A 19,275-nucleotide genomic window follows, 5' to 3' on the forward strand; every position below is an offset into this window, starting at 1 on the left:
CAGGGAGCCATTTAGTTATTTGATTTTTCTCTGTAAATCCGCTTTGTGAACTTTTAGTTGAAAAGCGGTATATAAATACTGTTAATAAGATAAGATAAAAGGTATATAAAAGGTATATAAATACTGTTAATAAATAAGATAAAAGGTGAACAGACTTTTTTCTGAAAGATGAAAGCTCTGTAGTAATGATGACATAGAAGACCACTGTTCTTTTTTCCTCCGAAGAAATGTAGGATTTAGCGTGCACCGAGAGCATAGTGTTTTGTTCTGTGGAATTGAGAGAGAGCCTATGAAGAAAGCCAGCTTTGTCTAGAGCATGAGTGTCAATCAAGCATAAGGCTCACAGGCTGGATAGGGCTTGTAGAAGCTCTTTACCTGGCCCATGTAATAATTGGGCTTTTCCATCACAGCCCTTCAGCAGCACCACTTCTGCTGAGGCTCTGGGAGTGAGAGATGGAAGGAAGCCTCAGAAGGCAAGGAGCATGAAGGGGGAAGGGGCAGACCAAGAGGGGTGACAGAGGCTCTGGGAGAGCCCAATTATCATGTGGGCTGCCCTTTCAGCAGCAGCACTTTTGCAGAGGCATCAGCAACTGTTACCCTGCAGATGCCCGATCTCGTCTGATCTCGGCTGCTAAGCAGAGTCAGGCCTGGTTAGTACTTGGATGGGAGACCGCCTGGGAATACCAGGTGCTGTAGGCTTATATACCATAGTCTTTTGAGACTGAAGGTTGCCAACCACTTTGTAGGGTATTTCCCAGCTGCTGAGCTGCAAAGAGATGCCTTTGCAGGTGGCCCAGGTGAGAATTGAGCTCTCCCAGCATTGTAAGAACATAACAAGACCCCCGCTGGACCAGGCCAAAGGCCCAATCAAAATTGGGCTCTTTCCTACTTTGAAAATACAATCAAGATTTGCATATTTTCTCATCTCTCATTTGCAGCTCATGAGTTTCCATGTGAGAACAAAGTGCCATCATCTGCTTAGTGATGTCACTTCTGACCCTCAACGGGCACCATGAATGCTGTTTGGTCTGCTGTAGTGGCAGAGTTTGACTGTCAGGTGGGACTGAAGTAATAGCGATTTTTCTGTGGGGAGTGGTGGGTGGTTTTGTTCCTTACCCAGAATTCATGACATCTGGTCACTTCCAGGCCAGAGCAAAGGGGACCCCATGTGTTGCAATGGGAATGCTGCATGTGCAATGCGGTGGGGGGGGGGCTTCTGAATCCCACCTGTTATGAGCACAGCCTGGCACCACCTTGTAAGCTGCTCCTGCATCTCAGAGAACTTTGTGAGCAAATGTGACCCAAGGAGAAGGTGTTCATGGTGTACCTACCAGCATGTACCTAAGGAGCTCTCAGATCTCAGACAATTTACCCCATACTGCAGGTAGATATTTTTGAACTGAATGTTTACTTCACTGGAGCCTCACTTCAGGAAGGTTTTCATTGCATCACCAGGTAGCAACCACAGGCAAAGGAGTATAATGATGGCACATGAATGAAGTTATAACCCTTTCTATTAACAGATTAGCACATTGTGGAAAACTCAGCTGGATGAACTAATTTCCACCTATGGGAATAAAAATCTTACTGAAAAGGAACATCAGTGGGCTATTCTGGATGACTTTCAGCAGACAGTAAGCCAAAAAGATAAATGTTTGTGTTTCATTTACAGGCTTCCCCAGTATCCACATATCCAGTTATCCACACACACACACCCATCACTTTTGATCATCTTCATTTGTGTGAAGTAATAACATGTTTAACCAAAGGTTATAAGCAGAGACATACCAAGCGGAACATACCAAGATCCAGGTCTACAGAGCTTGCATCCTGAGTACACTTCTGTACTGCAGCGAGTCATGGACTCTTCGCTCACAACAGGAGAGGAAACTGAGCGCTTTCCACATGCGCTGCCTCCGACGCATCCTCGGCATCACCTGGCAGGACAAAGTTCCAAACAACACAGTCCTGGAACGTGCTGGAATCCCTAGCATGTATTCACTGCTGAAACAGAGACGCCTGCGTTGGCTTGGTCATGTCGTGAGAATGGATGATGGCCGGATCCCAAAGGATCTCCTCTATGGTGAACTTGTGCAAGGAAAGCACCCTACAGGTAGACCACAGCTGCGATACAAGGACATCTGCAAGAGGGATCTGAAGGCCTTAGGGATGGACCTCAACAAGTGGGAAACCCTGGCCTCTAAGCGGCCCGCTTGGAGGCAGGCTGTGCAGCATGGCCTTTCCCAGTTTGAAGAGACACTTGGCCAACAGTCTGAGGCTAAGAGGCAAAGAAGGAAGGCCCATAGCCAGGGAGACAGACCAGGGACAGACTGCACTTGCTCCCGGTGTGGAAGGGATTGTCACTCCCGGATTGGCCTTTTCAGCCACACTAGATGCTGTGCCAGAACCACCTTTCAGAGCGCGATACCATAGTCTTTCGAGACTGAAGGTTGCCAATACATAAGCAGAGACTTATAGCAAGACAACCAGGCAGAGGACCTGCAGGCTAGAAGAGACTAACAGCCCAATTCTGAGCTGTCCAATGCCCAGAGAAGCAGAGGCACCAAAACAGCAACTGTTTTGCCAGGTTCCAAGGCCAAGCTCTGCCTGGAGAATTATGCCCACTTTAAGCAAATTAGCTCCCCTTCTTTCCCCCAACAAATGACCCTGGTTCTGCCCTGCAGTCCTGCTGGACCCCACTTCCAGGGTAGCTCCCCTGTTCAACCTGCAGAGGTCCTCTCTCCTGCCAGCAGCCTCCCACCACTACAGCAGACCCTGTGCCCAGACCCTCAGCAGGTCTTGGGCACAGCAGCCACACACCAAACTCCAGTGTCTCCAAAGTCCATTCTCCACTCTCTCCTTAAGCTTTTCTTCCTTCTGCTACCCATACCACACTCTCCCTTCAGCAGGTGCTTTTATGCCTGAGAGCCTTATTGCCTTCAGTGGCTGCAGCTGTGCAGCACACCCTTTGCTGAAAGCCCAGGCCTTAACTCTTAAAGGGGCCACTGCTGATACCATGTCTACCTCCTCGCCAGATCTTCCGCAATTCCAATACAGCAACTGCTGCATCCTGAGTGCTTAGGGTAGCTGCTGCCCACTCCTTGGGGGAAAGGGATGTTCATCCCCTTCCCCCAGTAAGGGAGGAGGCCCAGCAATGGGACTACTCAAGTATGCACCAGCTGACACAGAGTTGAGAGACCCCATGTCAAGCTGAGAGGCCCAACGCGGGTTCTTGATTCGATGGAGCAGAGCTCAACCGATCCTGTCCCCGATCCTCCCCCCTTTTGCTAACACCACCCCAATGGCTCCAAAGAGGAGGGGGAGGGGTCTCTTGCACACTGCAGTGAGGCTCCTTGCAAAACTTAGTGCTTTGCACCTCCTCTAGCTACATTGTTACTTTTATAAGAACGGTTTGCCATGCAAATATGACCATTGGGGATGCGTCATAACGTGGAAGTCTTCTCCTTTCTCTCCCCCTGCCCCAGGAGCACTGTTGTGGGAGACACAATTTCACACTGACTGGAAATTGAATAAGTATAAAGAACATGCCAGCCATGTGCCATGCTCCTGTACAACCTTTAATATGAAGCAATGGTTTTGTGATGCACTGAAAAATGCAGTATACATTAAGGTAAGTCCTTCTCCCCCCCCCAAACATGAAATGTCACAAACAAATTTTCAAGACAAAGTACACCTGTATTTTTCTTCCTAGCCCGGTGTACCACTTGGATTAGACGTTGGCCACACCGATATGGTCAGTAGCACACCTGCATGTTGTTGTCACTGCCCCGAATGACTCCAATAGCATGGGAGGGGTTGCTTACATGGCACATTGCAGCATCTGGTGTACTTACTGCACTGCCCTCCCTCTGTCTACGCTCCTGGGTACAGTCAATAGGTATCTGAGGCCAAACCTTTCAGGTGGATGTGTCAGTTACAGGGGTCACAATGCGGGTTGCAGTAAATAAGGCAAGCATGTAACATAAAAACAGGGGCTTCCCAATCAGGAAGAAGGTCTTCCGTTCAGCATAATAGATAAAGAACTGTTTTGCATGGACTCACCTCCATTTATTCCATGGGAGCACTGATACAAAATGAGCTGTTGTTTTTCTTTCGGAAATCTAACATGGAGCAGAAGTTTTTTCCCCTGCAGAAATGTTTGTTCTGTGCTTCCCAATTCTTTTTCCCATGCCACTGCTGTCCCTCCAATCTCCAATAGGGCAGGACGAGTCCCCCATCAACCTCCCTGGGCAGCCACTGCCGGGCGGTTTAGATTATCCTTAGCTAGGTAAACTAAGGGACTCCCCAGAACGCAACTCCATATGGAATGCAATCTTTAGGGAGGCTCTCCTGGCACTGATCCAATATCTTTTCAGCACTAGGTGAAAACCTTTTAACTGAAGACTTTTAATATTAATTCTTAGATTTGCGGGTTTTTGTTTTTATTGAGATTGAGCAAGACGTCTGTTGGGATTGCACAGGTCAAAAAGGTACTGCTGTTTTATATGATTAACAGCCTAATCCTATTTATTTCCCCCCTGTTCCCGCCTATGCAGTGGTGTCAAAATGGTTACCACTGCATCCTATATTGGGGGGAGTTGTGGAGGTCTCCTCTGACTGAAGGAACAATTGTTCCCGTACCCAGGGATAAGCCTCCGTGGTGCAGGGAGGTTTACACAAACATGCGCTAACTAAATGTCTGGCACAGGTTCGTTCTGGGGTCTGTTCTGGGGAGGAGATGAGATACCAGCAGTGCTGGTGCCACCAATCTCTCCCCCTTTCCAGGCCTGATCTGCCCATCTCCCTTCCCAGTTTCCTGTGCCACCATGAGCCAGGACTGCAGGGTGCCACTGCCCCCCTGAGTGCCGCTCTCCACCATCCAGGGACCTTCAGAGAGCTGGGGAGGCCACATGCCATCTCCTCGACCCTCTAAAGGCCTTCTGAGGCCTCTGGAAGGCAGACTGTCCATCTCTTCTGGTAAGGGACAGAATCCACTCATCCTTTGGCAATCTTCCCAGGTTTAAACAAAAAACAAAAACTTGTAGTGCCAATCACAAAAAAATCACATTCATTTCATCTATATTTGTGTTCCCAGGGTAGCGAGGAAGATACCAAGATATGGTTTGGAAAAAATATTTGGGTATTACTTTTCATTAATTGTGGACTGCTGTCGGTAGAGGTAAGGACGTTATTTTCTTTGGGGATGACAATTTAGTGGGATGCCAAATAAGGGTTATTTCACACCCTACAAACATAGGAAGTTGTCTTCTACTGAATGTGCTCATCTAGGTCAGTATTGTCTATGCTGAACAGGGTTCGCCATTCTTGAACCCCTTTGAACCTGATGTATTCTTGTCACCTTTTTTAGGTTCTTCAATTTCTGTTAGCGGCTTGGCTGCTCAAGCTAATGAAGAAGACCCAAGTTTTGCCCAAGAACTAGCAACCTACGTGTGTGGTCTTAGTACTGCAGGAACTGAACTTTACAGAGTACTTACACGTGGCCATATGCGACATTTATTCTACGATGCGGTTTTCAAGTTCATATTCCTGCTCATTGATCATAGTTATGAACGCAAGTTTGGAAAATGATTGATCTAATGTTACCTGAGACTACCATTCAGTCCCGATATTATGGCAGAACCATATAAGGATGCAATTCTAACCAACATTTTGGGTAATTTTTTTGGAAATTAGGCATCAAATGATATATAATGTGATGGTTTTATTAAAAAATACCAAGATTGTAAAAATTTTGACCAGTAATGGTGTCACCCTCCTGTGCATGTCACCCAGTATGGCCAAACCCCCTACCCACCCCCTAGCAATGCCACTGTATATTGGTACTCTAAATGCTCCACTTTTAAGGTGGTGGTTCCAAGCTACAACCTTAGCAGTAGCCTCTACCCAGGCTGGTGGAAACATAAAGGAGTTGCTGGGAGAGCAGAGGAACCATTCTCAAACTGACCACAAATTGTCCAAGCTAATTATAAAAAGATGAGATTACAGTGTATGGCAGGGGAGTCAAACATAAGACCCGTGTGCTGGATGCAGCCCCTGGAAGCAATTTCTCTGCCCCCCTGTTATAATTGGGCTCTCCCAGCTCGATGATTAGTCTCTCTCATTTCTTGAAAATATGAACAAGATTTTCACCTTTTTTTCTTCTGTTATTTGAAGCGAATGAGTTTCTATGTGAGAACAAAGGGCTTATTTCTAGTGCCATCATCTTCTTAATGATGTCACTTTCTGCTTTACGATGTCACTTCCTGCCCGCAGCTGGCATCATGAATGCTAACTTCGGCCCTCTTTGTGAAATGACTTTGACATCCCTGGTACATGCTGATGAGGAAAAGAGACTCAAAAGGCAGAGGCGTTTGCTTCATCTTGCCACTAGATGGCAAAGTCCAGAGTTAGAAATGAGACAGAGAGTCCTCCTTGGTAACTATAGTTCTTGCTAACTATACGTTGCAAAATCTGCATGATAACTATCAGGAAATTAATTTGTTCTGCCTTGATATTTTTAAAAATCACTTTTTCCTTTTTTTAAAATAAACTTATTTCAAATTATCTACCACCTCATGAACAATTTATACCAATGAACAATTTATACCAATGAACATTGTAGCAGAATAAGGGCACAAGCCTAACCAGGTCTACTCAGAAGTAAGTCCTATTGTGTTCAATGGAACTTACTCCCAGGAAAGTGAGGTTAGGATTGCAGCCTAAGAAAATTAATAAGTATGAGTGCATGCTTGGAAGCTACACTGCTAGTCTTACAGAAATTAATCAATGTTTTGTTTTAATATGGCTGCTGTATGGATGTTGTTAGTCTTAGGGTTGTTCAGCAATGGGAGTAGTACTTAATGGTTAGTGCTCAGCACACCACTTCCTGTTCTCGGCTTCCCTGACGGTAAGCAGCTGAATCAGAGGTGGGGCTGGTAGAGATCGGCTGTCACCATGCCTGACTGGGGATACCAAGTGGGACAGTCATCTGAGAAAGACCTCCATTCTCAAAAATGGCATAGATCTGTAGTTCCCAAATTGGTGGGTCATGATCCACCAGAGGAACTGGAAGCAGGGCATTCCCCCTTAAGGGGCATGTCCTGCAGATATGGCAGCAACATGATCCCAAGGATTGTGTCACTGCCAGGGACAAAGGGGTGTTTTCCTCCTTACCTAGCAGCAGTGCTGGCCTTCCGGGGGGGGGGGGGAGGGGTTGTGGAGAGCTTCATGGACACCTCCGGAAATGGATCACAAAACCGGCAGTGGTTTCTGATCGTTTATTTCAGTCAGGTGGAGGCTTGGGGAGCAATGTGGAGGCATTTATGGAGTTCCCCACAACCCCCTGGAGGCCAGCGCTGCTGCCTTTGTTCCTAGCAGTGGTGCAATCCTTGGGATTGCATCGCTGCCATAGCCCCATAGCCCACTGCCGTAACCCCTGGAAGGAGTTTGGGAACCACTGGTATAGATGAATTGCAAAAAATAAAGTAAGCAGACTTGGAAAATTGCTTGAAGGTTGGCACTGCCCACATGTGGGTCTGCTGGATCCAGAACCCCATGTCGAGCCTCCCAGCCCAACTCTGTGCCAGCTAAATAGCCTGCTCCCTTACCCAGGGGAAGGAGATGAATATCCCTTCCCCCCCGGGGAGCCACTGATGACTGCCCAGTGAACACGGGATGCTGTAGTAGCCATTTTGGTGCCGCTGTTCCTCTGGGCACTAGACAGCTGAGATTAGGCTGCCCAGTGGGATGTATGTCTGAGTAAGTATGCATAGGATTGGGGTCTAAACTGCATATATTTGTATAGAACTAAAACAATCATTTTGAAAAAAACACTTGGGTTTTAGCTGATGCATGAACATATCACAGCAAGCACAATCTTAGACATGACTTGGGGGCTGTATGTGTTGAGTTCCTAAAGTCTTTTTCTTTCCCAAAATAGAGCTGTGGGTTCCTGATTTGGATCAGGACTGTGCCATGGGTGAGTTGGAGATAGATCCCATTTCCTTTGCACCAATCTATCCCCTACCTTCAATACCTGCAAAGATTCACAACATGTGAATACAGGATGCAGTTCCAGCTCTACTTGGGAAGCAGAAATCTAGATCCATGTCACCTCTATCTCAAATCAAACTTGTTGAACCAACAGTGTGCCAAAAAGGAATTCACTTACACTGCAGACCTGACCTTACAGTACAACACAATGCTTTGATCACCAATGTTATGGAATTGATCTCTCATGACAATAAGATGATTAGAAAGGTCTGTGTAGTAAGTTAATATCTAAAGGATAAAGCCTGCAGGCTTGATTTCCCACCACTAATTCTGGCTTGGAATAAATACACCTTTATATCTCAATTTTCCTTTAATGCTTTTTTTAAAAAAATCAGTAAAAATGTTTTTGGATTTTGATATTTTAAAAATAATGATTCCAAGGGCATAGGATCAAAGGTTTGCTCTAGGGGAGTTGGCAAAGAAAGATTATCTGATATCAGCATTTCACAGACACACAAAGACAGTGTTTCATTTATAGATCAGTTATGGGCCAATCCTACTGAGGGCCTGTGGTGATAGAACACATGCTCAAAATTGATCAAATTTGGAAAAATGATGTGATGTTTCACTCTCACCACACTTCATGGAAACTGCTGTTTTGGTCTGATTTATTTTAAGCTAATTGAAACCGCTTCCCAGTGACCCAGTGCAAAACAAAACAAACTCAATGTATCTCAACGTGATCCATTTTAATATTCGATAGCATGCAAAGGAACCCAATTTGATTAGAAATCTGCTTTGGCTCCTCTTGCATCAACAATGAGGCATCAGAGAGCAACATATAAAACATAATGCAACACAAAAGAATATTAACTCTCAGTGGTGATAAATTGATCTGTAACGTAACGAGCATCTATTTCTTTCTTCTTCAACTGACCTTTCATCAAATCCCAGCTTTTCTCAGGCGGTGAATAACTGATGTTTACTCTTAACAATGCCATACTAAAGAGGCACAGAGAGAAAATACTGTAGTAATGTACACAGGGATGCTATCCAAACTTGGATCTTTTTAGACTGGATGTACTATTGAGGGTCTAATCTTTGTGGAGATCTGCTGGCTGAAGCTGTCTGGGTTTTGTCTGGGTGTCGGCGGTTTCAACAAAAGGTCCACACACCCACTCCTTTCTCTCTGGTGGAAGGCAGAAGCACTGGCCATCGCTAATCGGAATGGACACCGCGTGCTGATGCTTGGGTTTTAAGCCGTTGCACTTCAGTGACATTTGATGGGGGGGGGGTACTAACATGAGCAGGATATGTAGGGTGTAACATATACATTGTAAGAGATGAACTATACAAAGTACAGTGTCCAGAGGGGGAGCAAAAACAACAGAGTCTTGTGGCGCCGAAAAAACCAACAGATTTATTTACTGTAGCCTCTGCTTTTGTGGACTTGAATCCCCTTCATCAGATACACAAAAGTTTATCCTCAGTCTGGCAAATATATACAAGCACATGGGTGTAGACTGTAGAGGTTAAAACACACACATACACACACAGGTGAGCCAGGTGAGGCAGAGCCTCCCCACTGAAGTCCTTTGAAAAATGCTGCCGCCATGTGAGGTGTGCAAGCCCACACAACCCATGCGCTGGGCTGGACCCAACAAGTGGTCTGGGGCATACCGCATTGCTAAAGATAAGCAAGCGTGAACCTGATCGGCCTCCTGGATGAGAAACTACCTGCTACGAAAGCAGAATATAACTATATAATATTTTCTTTTTAAGAGGTGTCTGGATGAGAATATGTTGTACGTCGTTCAAATGGAAATCTAAGAAATGTCACCATGTCTAGGTCATCTGTGGGCTCCCTTCTGACATTGTCTACAGACAGTGAAATGATTTGAAGTAGTGGCAATTATATAATAAGACATGATATCATAAGGCTGACTCAATTAGCAATCGTGAGTTATTGAGTAAGCTAACGCGGTTCATTTCATTTTCACCTAGCAACTGATCATCAGTGAGTAGCATGACTTTGTTAATCCTAAACACTGTGTTAGTACTTCAGTTTTTAATACACTTGGCAGGGCTGGTATCCAAAATACACTCTGCTGTATGAAAGATTATGACCCAATTAAGAGTTCTCAGGGTTTAAACCTACACAAGAGGGCATTTGCTGCTTTCTATGAAAATGCCCCCTTGCCAACAACCACCCTGATTTTTGAACTAACAGGATTACATGTGATAACATCCCAAATCTTTAACTAGGTTAATCTCGCAAAAATGTCTGCATTCTATCTGTTTGATTGACCCTCTTTGCATGAACTCCTGGGGTGAACTGGCTGGACTGCTCAGTGATTATGTTGCAAATATAAAGCATGTTTGATGTGAGTCTGTCTGAAGCTTACAATGGCAGACTTTGTGATTCTGCTCAAGATCCTCATAAGAACATAAGAACATAAGAACATAAGAACAGCCCAACTGGATCAGGCCATAGGTCCATCTAGTCCAGCTTCCTGTATCTCACAGCGGCCCACCAAATGCCCCAGGGAGCACACCAGGTAACAAGAGACCTCATCCTGGTGCCCTCCCTTGCATCTGGCATTCTGACATAACCCATTTCTAAAATCAGGAGGTTGTGCATACACATCATGGCTTGTACCCCGTAATGGATTTTTCCTCCAGAAACTTGTCCAATCCCCTTTTAAAGGCGTCTAGGGTAGACGCCTCATCTTGGCCCATGTCGAGGGCCCTAATGCATTCAATCATATTTTCAAAGCATCGCAGCAATGTCACCTGATTGTAAATAAAAATTACATGTTTTTATTTATTGATCTCAATAAATCAAACCCACAGTCTGGATGATAATGTTACTCAGAATGTTAGAGTCTTAATCTTAGCATCTTAAAATAAATCACAAAATTGCTCAGGAAATACTTGAAGATAATCTGCAACTCTAGTCCCTTATCTTGAAACTGGATCTTTCAAATGTGGCTCTCCATTCCCGGACCCACCCCCAATGGATATGAAATCCAAGGATATTGAAATCTGCGGAGGGGCCCTCATAAGACCTCCAAACACAGCTGGAAGTGCCTTTTTTAAAAAAACCAGAAGTGCCTCTCAGATTTCTCCAGCAGGCTTTCTAAGGTATGAGGAGGCCAAGAGTGATCTCCCTGCATCTCAGAAGACCTCTTGGAAATAAATAAAATCAGAACAGCTTTAGCCTTTTGAGTGCCAGGCCATTGTGGGTCTAGTGTCAGAAGTAAGTCCTATTTTGTTCAATGGGGCATACTTTCAGGAAAGTGTGGCTAGGATTGCAGCCTAAGTATCATATTCTTTCTCAAGTGCTGACTATTTCTGAAGCCACTTTCTCCCAAGTGTTAGGTTTCTGAAAGAGAATAGCATTATTTTTCACTCTTACCCTGCACATGCCCGATCTCATCTGATCTCGGAAGCTAAGCAAGGTCAGGCCTGGTTAGTACTTGGATGGGAGACTGCTTGGGAATACCTGGTGCTGTAGGCTTATACCATAGTCTTTCGAGACTGAAGGTTGCCAACCACAGAACATTTACATCTGGAACATTAACAAGGGTGATTTTATGGGACACTGTGGATGCTCTTTAGAGATATCAATTGATGGTGATAAACAAAAATGCCCTGAGCATGTTAAAAGCGCTTTTCGTTCAAGCTGGGAGAAAGGTATGTACCTCTCTGCTGTGTAAGGTCCTCAGGATGCACAAAAAGAAGTGTGCACTTTTCATTCTGTCACTGCTTTGAAGTCCAAAGCCACCTCTAGTTCCCCTTTTTCTGCCCTGAAAAAAATTATTCTGACATTTAGATCAACCATCTTATCAGGTTTCAATTTACCAGGGATTGGCCAAGACTCAGATGACTTGGACTTGAGCTGCAGAAAGTGGAGTTTTTCATGATTCATGGTGACTTGAGTCACTCATGTCAAAAACTTGGACACTGACTCAGGGCTTTTACCCTAAAAATGAAAAGACTCTAATAGACTCAAGTCAAGACTCACTTTTGTTGTGCTTGCTTACCTTTTTTTGCCGCCTCCAGGGCTTGACTCACTTTTCAAAAAGTCTTGGACTCGAGTCAGAATGACTTTAAAAATGACTCTGAATGAGTCGGGACAACTGCCCGTTATGACTTGTGGGCAACTCAAGACAAGGTGGGATGGAGACTTGGGACACAACTCGAATCTCAGAGAGCTTGGCTCCAGCACATCCTTGAAATTTGCTTTTTTTAAAAAAAAAAAAATCCTTCCATTTGAAAGGACATATGGCCCACAATCCATTTAAACACAAGTGCATTTCTCCAAAGGGGGGAGAATTGCCAAAGACTCCAAAGACTCTCTTCAAGGGGGGGGGATTGGCAAAGAGAATTGCCAAAGACTCTCTCCAAAGGGGGGAGAATTGCCAAAGACTCCCTCTGCAATTTAGGCAGAAGCTTCCAGTGGTGATTAATGACTGCTACTGTTCCAGCAGTGCTATGCCCCTTGTGTGACCATTGCTTTGTTAATTGTTAATTGTTAATTGAAAGCTTTGGGAGTCCTTGCTGTCTGAAGGGTAACACGCTGGGAGTTCTGGCAGTGGGTTGTGGCTCAGGGGAAACACATACTGTAATCTCCTGTTGTAGGAAACCTGTGGCAGAGGTTTGCTGGCTTGTGCTTTGCTAAAGCTTTTGATGTTACAAGAAGAGGCATCACTAACACACATGCACGCACACAGGAAACTCAAAGTTGTTTGGCATTACCCAAGACACAACTAGAGATGTAGAGGCCTGGGTGAGGGTGGGGGCTGGAAAAATAGCAAATAATTTTTTTTCCTCAATCACCACCATCATCATCATATTTAATTTTTCAAGTAGAAAAATCCAGAACTTGAGGAAACATCTCTTTAAAAGATCTTAAGAAATCTTTTCTCTTTTAGAATGATGAGGGACTTGGTTTTTGCCAAGGTTTTAAGATATTATTTTAACTGCTCTCTACTTCCTCAAAATGTTTTCTGATCACTGTGTAAACCCCCCTGTAATACTAAGCCATTACAACAGCTGTATACTGTAGACATTTCTCACCTTCTTCACATTTCCCCACCTTCAGTAGGAGAGAATTGCATGCACCTGGTCAAACTGTTGGAATCAGTTTGGAGTAGGGAAGCTTGTTTCACAGCATAAGCCTATGCATGTCTACTCAGAAGTAACTCCCACTGTGCGCAATGGGGCTTACTCCCAAGAAAACGTGTATACAGTTGTAGCTTAGGTTTATGCAAAACGCTGAGTTCTCTGAAGTCCATGAAGATCAGAAGCGACTGATCTTTCAGAAATTTGATACAGCATTTTTGAGGTTACATTATTGATTCTTTAAAGGATTATGATATGAACGTCATGTGATGAATCTGGTTCAGAACGACAGTTATAGTGTGTGATGATGATATAGTACTGAAGAGTTCAAGATAACAAAGTTTAATTAAATAGCAAGATTTGCTGATAGTCCTTAAAAGCATTTTTGCCCAGCCCAGAGGTGTACAAATTTGGTCCCTGTTGCGTATATATGCAACATTGGGCAGAAATGGCTCAAGACTGTGATGTGTTGGGCTATAGGCAGACCACAGAGTCATTTTTTTTTTTCCCACCAGAGAGTTAGAAAAGTGCTTGAATGATAGCAGTGTTGGTGTCTGTGGAGGCTCAATGGCCCACTGACCCCTTCAGTCAACTTTGTTGCAGTTGCATGATGACTGACAGACCCTCTGGGAGTGGAAGGAGGACAAGCTGCTGCCATCAGACCTTGCAGCAGATCTTGCAGCAGGTCACAGGCCCCCACCTCTCTGGTGAAGGAGCTGCTGTTGCCACCACAGCCTAGCCACTAAGCTGGGATGGGCCTGTATCACAAGCAAAAAAGAAATCCACCAGGAATATGACTGAGGCTGCTGGAATAAGACAGCCAGGGTGGTGTAGTGGTTTGGGAGGTAGACTCAGACCTGGAAGATCCAGGTTCAAATCCCCGCTCAGCCATGAAGCACCCTGGGTGACCTTGGGCCAGTCACTTTCTCTCAGCCTCACCTACCTCACAGGGTTGTTGTGAGGGGAAAAAGGGAGCAGCCGTGTACACCACCCTGAGCTCTTTGGAGGAAAGGCGGTATAAAAATGTGATAAATAAATATATAAATAAATATGACAGAGGAGCCATGGAAACATGGTAAAAAAGGCAAATAATAATAATTTAAAACCTTGCAGCAACTGTTACCCTGCACATGCCTGATCTTATCTGATCTCGGAAGCTAAGCAGGGTCAGGCCTGGTTAGTACTTGGGTGGGAGACCGCCTAGGAATACCGGGTGCTGTAGGCTTATACCATAGTCTTTCGAGACTGAAGGTTGCCAACCAAAAAACCTTGCATCTGTCTCTGCTGTCCTCAGTAAAGGAATGAGTAAGGGTCTGATCTTACTTGTGACACCTGTTGGGGGTGTACCTCCTGCATTGACACTGACTGCCAAAAAGCAGTCAGTACCAGCCACAAAAGGGCTCCAACAACACCACCAGGAAGACCTGTTCCTTCCTGCCTGCTCCAACGCTTCTCCCACTGTTCACTGGACAGGTAAGTCAGCAGGAGAGAAGGGGAGGTAGGGGAGGGTAGCATTGGAGTGAGGCGGGGTCAAAACAGGGTAGTGGATGACAGCGATGGGTGGGGGGGCCAGATTGGATCCAGGAGGGGCAGGTTCGGTGCCATTGGCACCATCAATATCCTATCCCCCTTCCTGGGCCCAACCTCACAGCACAAGTCCATATGAACCTGACCAACTATTTACCTAGCACAGGTCCCAGTATCCCCCACACTGCAGAGACTTAATCCCGGGTAAGGGAATGATTGTTCCAGGAACCTGGAGGAGCAGGACACGGGGACAGTTAGGTATTGATTAGTGAGCCACTGCTGGGAGAGGCAGAGCAACAAGAAGTTAAAAAAGAAAAGAAACCCCCCAACAAAGTCACTTGCTGGGACAGGAGTTCCAGGTCGCTGATGGTGACCAAGTGAGTGCTAAAGGGCAACTTTGATGCACATGCACTCATGCGAGTATACGCAGCATACCGTCACGTCTGACTCAGACTACAAATCAGATGGCCAGAAACATAAGAAGCTTAGAGAAATGGATCTGAAGGATGTCACTCAAACCTCATTTTTTTTTTTCAAACTGGACAAGGTCTTTCTGGTCAACTTTAATAAAAAAAGGCAATGAGTTGTAGAAAGAAGCCCATGTTGTACATCTGCACTGGACCCAGAGAAATATTGCTTGGGCACTGCTTATATATCATCATCTTACCCCCTGTGCACTGCATAAAGAAGATGGAACTTCAGAAGCAGACCCACCATTAAACTTGTGAAATTGCACCTTTGTTGGGAACATGAATTAGAAGTTGGAATTTACTCAATCGCAGTATCCCTCTTAAATATCCATCTTAAATATATGTTTTGTGGCAAGTGTTCTTTTTTTCTGGTGTGCAGAAGACTTTGGAAATGGTTTTCTATAAAAAAAAAAAAAAACCAGAACAATTTAGATTTATAATTATAATAATTTTCACTGTCCAAACTTGCATACAAAGAAGCCTTACAGTTACGCGGAATGGTTTTGGCCAGTGCGTATCTAACAATGTTAGATTTTTTACATCATGAGAAGTACACACAGATTTTCTTTAATTTCTTTTTGTCCGGGCATGCTGATCTAACAGCAGTTCTTTTCACTGAAGGTTATTATTTCACAACAATAAAACATGCTCAACAGTGTCGACTTTGATCATAACTTCAGTTCCACAGAAAAGTGCTCAACCAACTTAGGTGTCGTTTCTTAGCTTTTATCGTATTCTAGCTGCGCCTCAATAAAAAGTATATACAGGCAGCCAACTGCATTACTATGAACAAAGCCAGGTATTATTTCAACCTGGTGGTTATCTGGAGTGTTTGCATGCAGGGGAGGCTGTAACCTAGTTGTTAAGTATATGCTTTGCATATACAAGGTTTCAGATTTTTTGATAGGTAGGACAGGGAAAAACCCCTGATTGTCCAAAACCCATTCTTATCTAACTCCCACCCCCCATGCAGCTGGGCCACCAGAACATGCTCTGGATCAGGGTTGTCCAAACATTTTGGCAGGAGGACCACATCATCTCTCTGATACTGAGTCGGGGGCCAGGGAAAAAATGAATTAATTTACATTTAAAATTTGAATAAATTTACATAAATGAATTTGTTATAGATGGAACTGATATGAATGAATGAAGATCTTGCAGTAGCTCAAGGCCTGTAAAAGGCCTTGGATAAAGCAAGGCTAGCCTTTCCTTCACTGCTGCTGCTGTATCACAGGCATGAAGCAGCAAGCAGTGAAGGGAGCTCTCATCCCACAGCTCAGGTGAGAGGTTGAACAGTCGTCATCATGCTGAGAAAAGTTGCATCGGGCCAGCATGGGCTCCAGCAAGTCTCTGGAGGGCCAGAGGCTCATTGGAAACTGGGAGCTCCCCGAGGGCCAGATTGGGAGCCCCCGAGGGCCGCAAGTAGCCCCCGGGCCAGGGTTTGGGCACCCCTGCTCTGGATCATGCAGTGGGAGGGGGGAGTACCAGATGTCTCCTCCAGGTTAAGGGAACACTTGTAAGCCCCCACTGCTGCAATGTGTCAGTTGCAGCATTCTCTCAAACTGTGGGTTGGGACACACTAGGTGGGTAGCGAGCCAATTTCAGGTGGATCCCCATTCATTACAATGTGTATTTAATTTTTGATTTATCACACTTACCATGGTATGTGACTGCATTTGGGAAAATGTCACAGATTTATACTTTTAACAGGCTACTATGTTTATGCTCCTCACAATGATAGTCAATGGGGCTTACATCAGGTAAGCAGGGATAGAATTGCAGCCTTTGGGATGTCTGGGGAATTTTTTTAAAGAGATCAGCAACTGCTTGGGAGGATTAGGAGGGTCCTTCTTTATTTTAAATGAAGTTTTAAACTTATTGTAAACTTTTAATTTACTTAATTAGTATACAATACTAAGATTGCACTGGGCCGGCATAAGTCCCTTACACCTGCCCAGGAGTGCCGCTAACATGCTGTAAGACACATTTATGCCTCTTTCGGAGTCAGTTGGGCAGAGTCAGCCGGGTGCCAGAGATTTTGCTCTCTCTCTCCCTCTCTCTCCCTCTCTCTCTCTCTCTCTCGGGTGGGAGGTCTATTGTGCCTTGCACTTGTTTACAGTGTACAGTACAGCTGTGAAAGTTACAGTATACTCTACAGCTCCAGAAGTTAGTGGTAGACGGGGGGCCTGGTGTGCTGTGGTCATTAGATATTTGATTTTCTCTGTAAACCGCTTTGTGAACTTTTTGTTGAAAAGCGGTATATAAATACTGTTGTTATTGTTGTTGTTGTTGGTCCATGGGGTCATGAAGAGTGGGACACAACTTAACGACTGAACACCAACAACAACAACAGCTATAGACCAATGCTAGGCCAAGCACTGAAGGTTGCTGTTCTCAGTTCCACGTGCCTGCATGATTGATTCTCTTCTATGTACACAGTCATGTACATTTTTCCTCCATTATCAAGCCACACTGTTCCTTATTGCAGTCTTGCTTGTCCTCTCGTCGGCATCGAAACAAGGGCCATCTTTTCCAAGAACCTTCTTTTTCTCTTTTCCCACCCAGAATCGGGGGTTCACCATCATCAGCGCAACACACCGGGAAATGCCAAGATCAACACCTCTGTCCATTTCATTTTTCTTAAACCTTCACACTCCTGATTGCAGGTCAGCTATACCACATAAGAGCCATCACATGCTTTTTCTGTTGCCAGGGGTAACCGAGAAGAGGGTGAGAACCGGCCGCGGCTGATCACATGAACATCCTGCAAAGCATAATGCATTCAGACAGCTTGTCCTTAGGTTGTCGAAGCCGTGTTATGATCACACTGCTTGAGGAATATAGGACAATTGGTTCGAAATAAAGTGATTTACTTCCTATTACTGGAATAGAACTGACTAATGTGGCAACACAACCACATGCCTGAATGACCATCTCTATTAAACTGAATGGCCATAAGTCAAGGGTATGGTTCTGCTATATCTATGCCTAATGGAGCGTGCACTTGTTTCATTTTGTACTAGATTGAAATATATGTACACATGCACAAGTGTACTTTTCTACTTCTGAGTAAATGAGCATAGGATTGTACAGTTGAGGATCTGGAAAAGAGAGCACACTATTATCAGTGTCTTCTCTATCCACCTTCTTCAGATAACAAGTGAAAATGAGGTTGAAGGTTTTATTATAGTTTCAGATGGATGAATCCATATCACCATCATTCTGTGTGTGTGTGTGTGTGTGTGTGTGTGTGTGTGTGTGTGTGTGTGAGAGAGAGAGAGAGAGAGAGAGAGAGAGATTGTTTAAAAGAGGCTTAGGGCTAACATAGCTGGGCCATTGGAGGTCAGGCTTCACAGACACTGGCAGAGTTACAAGACCCAACTCTGGCCTCAGATGAACCCAGGCAATGCCAGCTGGTGTCATGAGAACTGAAGATATGTATTTAATTGGGCTTAAAGGTCACAGGAATCATCATACCAGGGTAAGTCCTTGGTTCGTCTAATGTAAGGATTCTCCAACGAATACCATCCAAAAACCAATGCTTTAGAGAAGCTGCAATACCTGTCAGAGAGGTGAGAAAAGCTCGTTTGTCATCATGGATCAGCATGGGAATAAATATACAAGATATGCCCCATGTTGGTGTAAAGCAGCAGCCGCTAATAGAGATAGTAGGGTGAAAATGATATCTGATCTTGAATGAAAAGCTGGAGGTGTAGTAAATATATATGCACAGGCACTAAAGTTTAATATGTCTTAGCATATTTGGCATCAAGGACAGTCAGGCACACCTGCGCAGTTGGGCACACTCAACTGCCCTTGAAAATATGTTGGGTCATTGAACTCTGTGCCTGTGAGCAGCAGAATGCTAGGAAGGAGAATCTTATCTAGGAATGTGTTTGTGGTGAAGCTAGAACTAGCTAGTAGACAGCGGGTATGAAAAGTAGCATCCTTGTGGAAATTTCCCAACTACGTAATCTTATATCATGTGTTTTGAGACTTAATAAAAGGCTGGGTCAGGAGCTGGGAGAGAGCACTTGACTTCTCCCTTGATTTCATTCTTGCTCCTGCTTTCAGCACTTTTAACCTCTCTGAAACCTGTGTCTGTTGTCTAATTCTTGCTATGGCTTTTCTGCCACACCAACACAGCATCTCAGGCTGC

At 44.7% G+C, this 19,275-nt stretch overlaps 3 pseudogenes; all 3 read left to right on the forward strand.

Annotated features, from left to right (window-relative positions):
• Positions 1-579: 579 nt before the first annotated feature.
• On the forward strand, positions 580-699 carry LOC136658113 (5S ribosomal RNA; annotated as a pseudogene).
• A 10,697-nt stretch (positions 700-11,396) lies between these two features.
• On the forward strand, positions 11,397-11,512 carry LOC136658213 (5S ribosomal RNA; annotated as a pseudogene).
• A 2,712-nt stretch (positions 11,513-14,224) lies between these two features.
• Positions 14,225-14,344, forward strand: LOC136657943 (5S ribosomal RNA; annotated as a pseudogene).
• Positions 14,345-19,275: the final 4,931 nt, after the last annotated feature.

The sequence above is a fragment of the Tiliqua scincoides genome, chromosome 7 (genome assembly GCF_035046505.1).
Source record: "Tiliqua scincoides isolate rTilSci1 chromosome 7, rTilSci1.hap2, whole genome shotgun sequence".
Classification (NCBI taxonomy): domain Eukaryota; kingdom Metazoa; phylum Chordata; class Lepidosauria; order Squamata; family Scincidae; genus Tiliqua; species Tiliqua scincoides.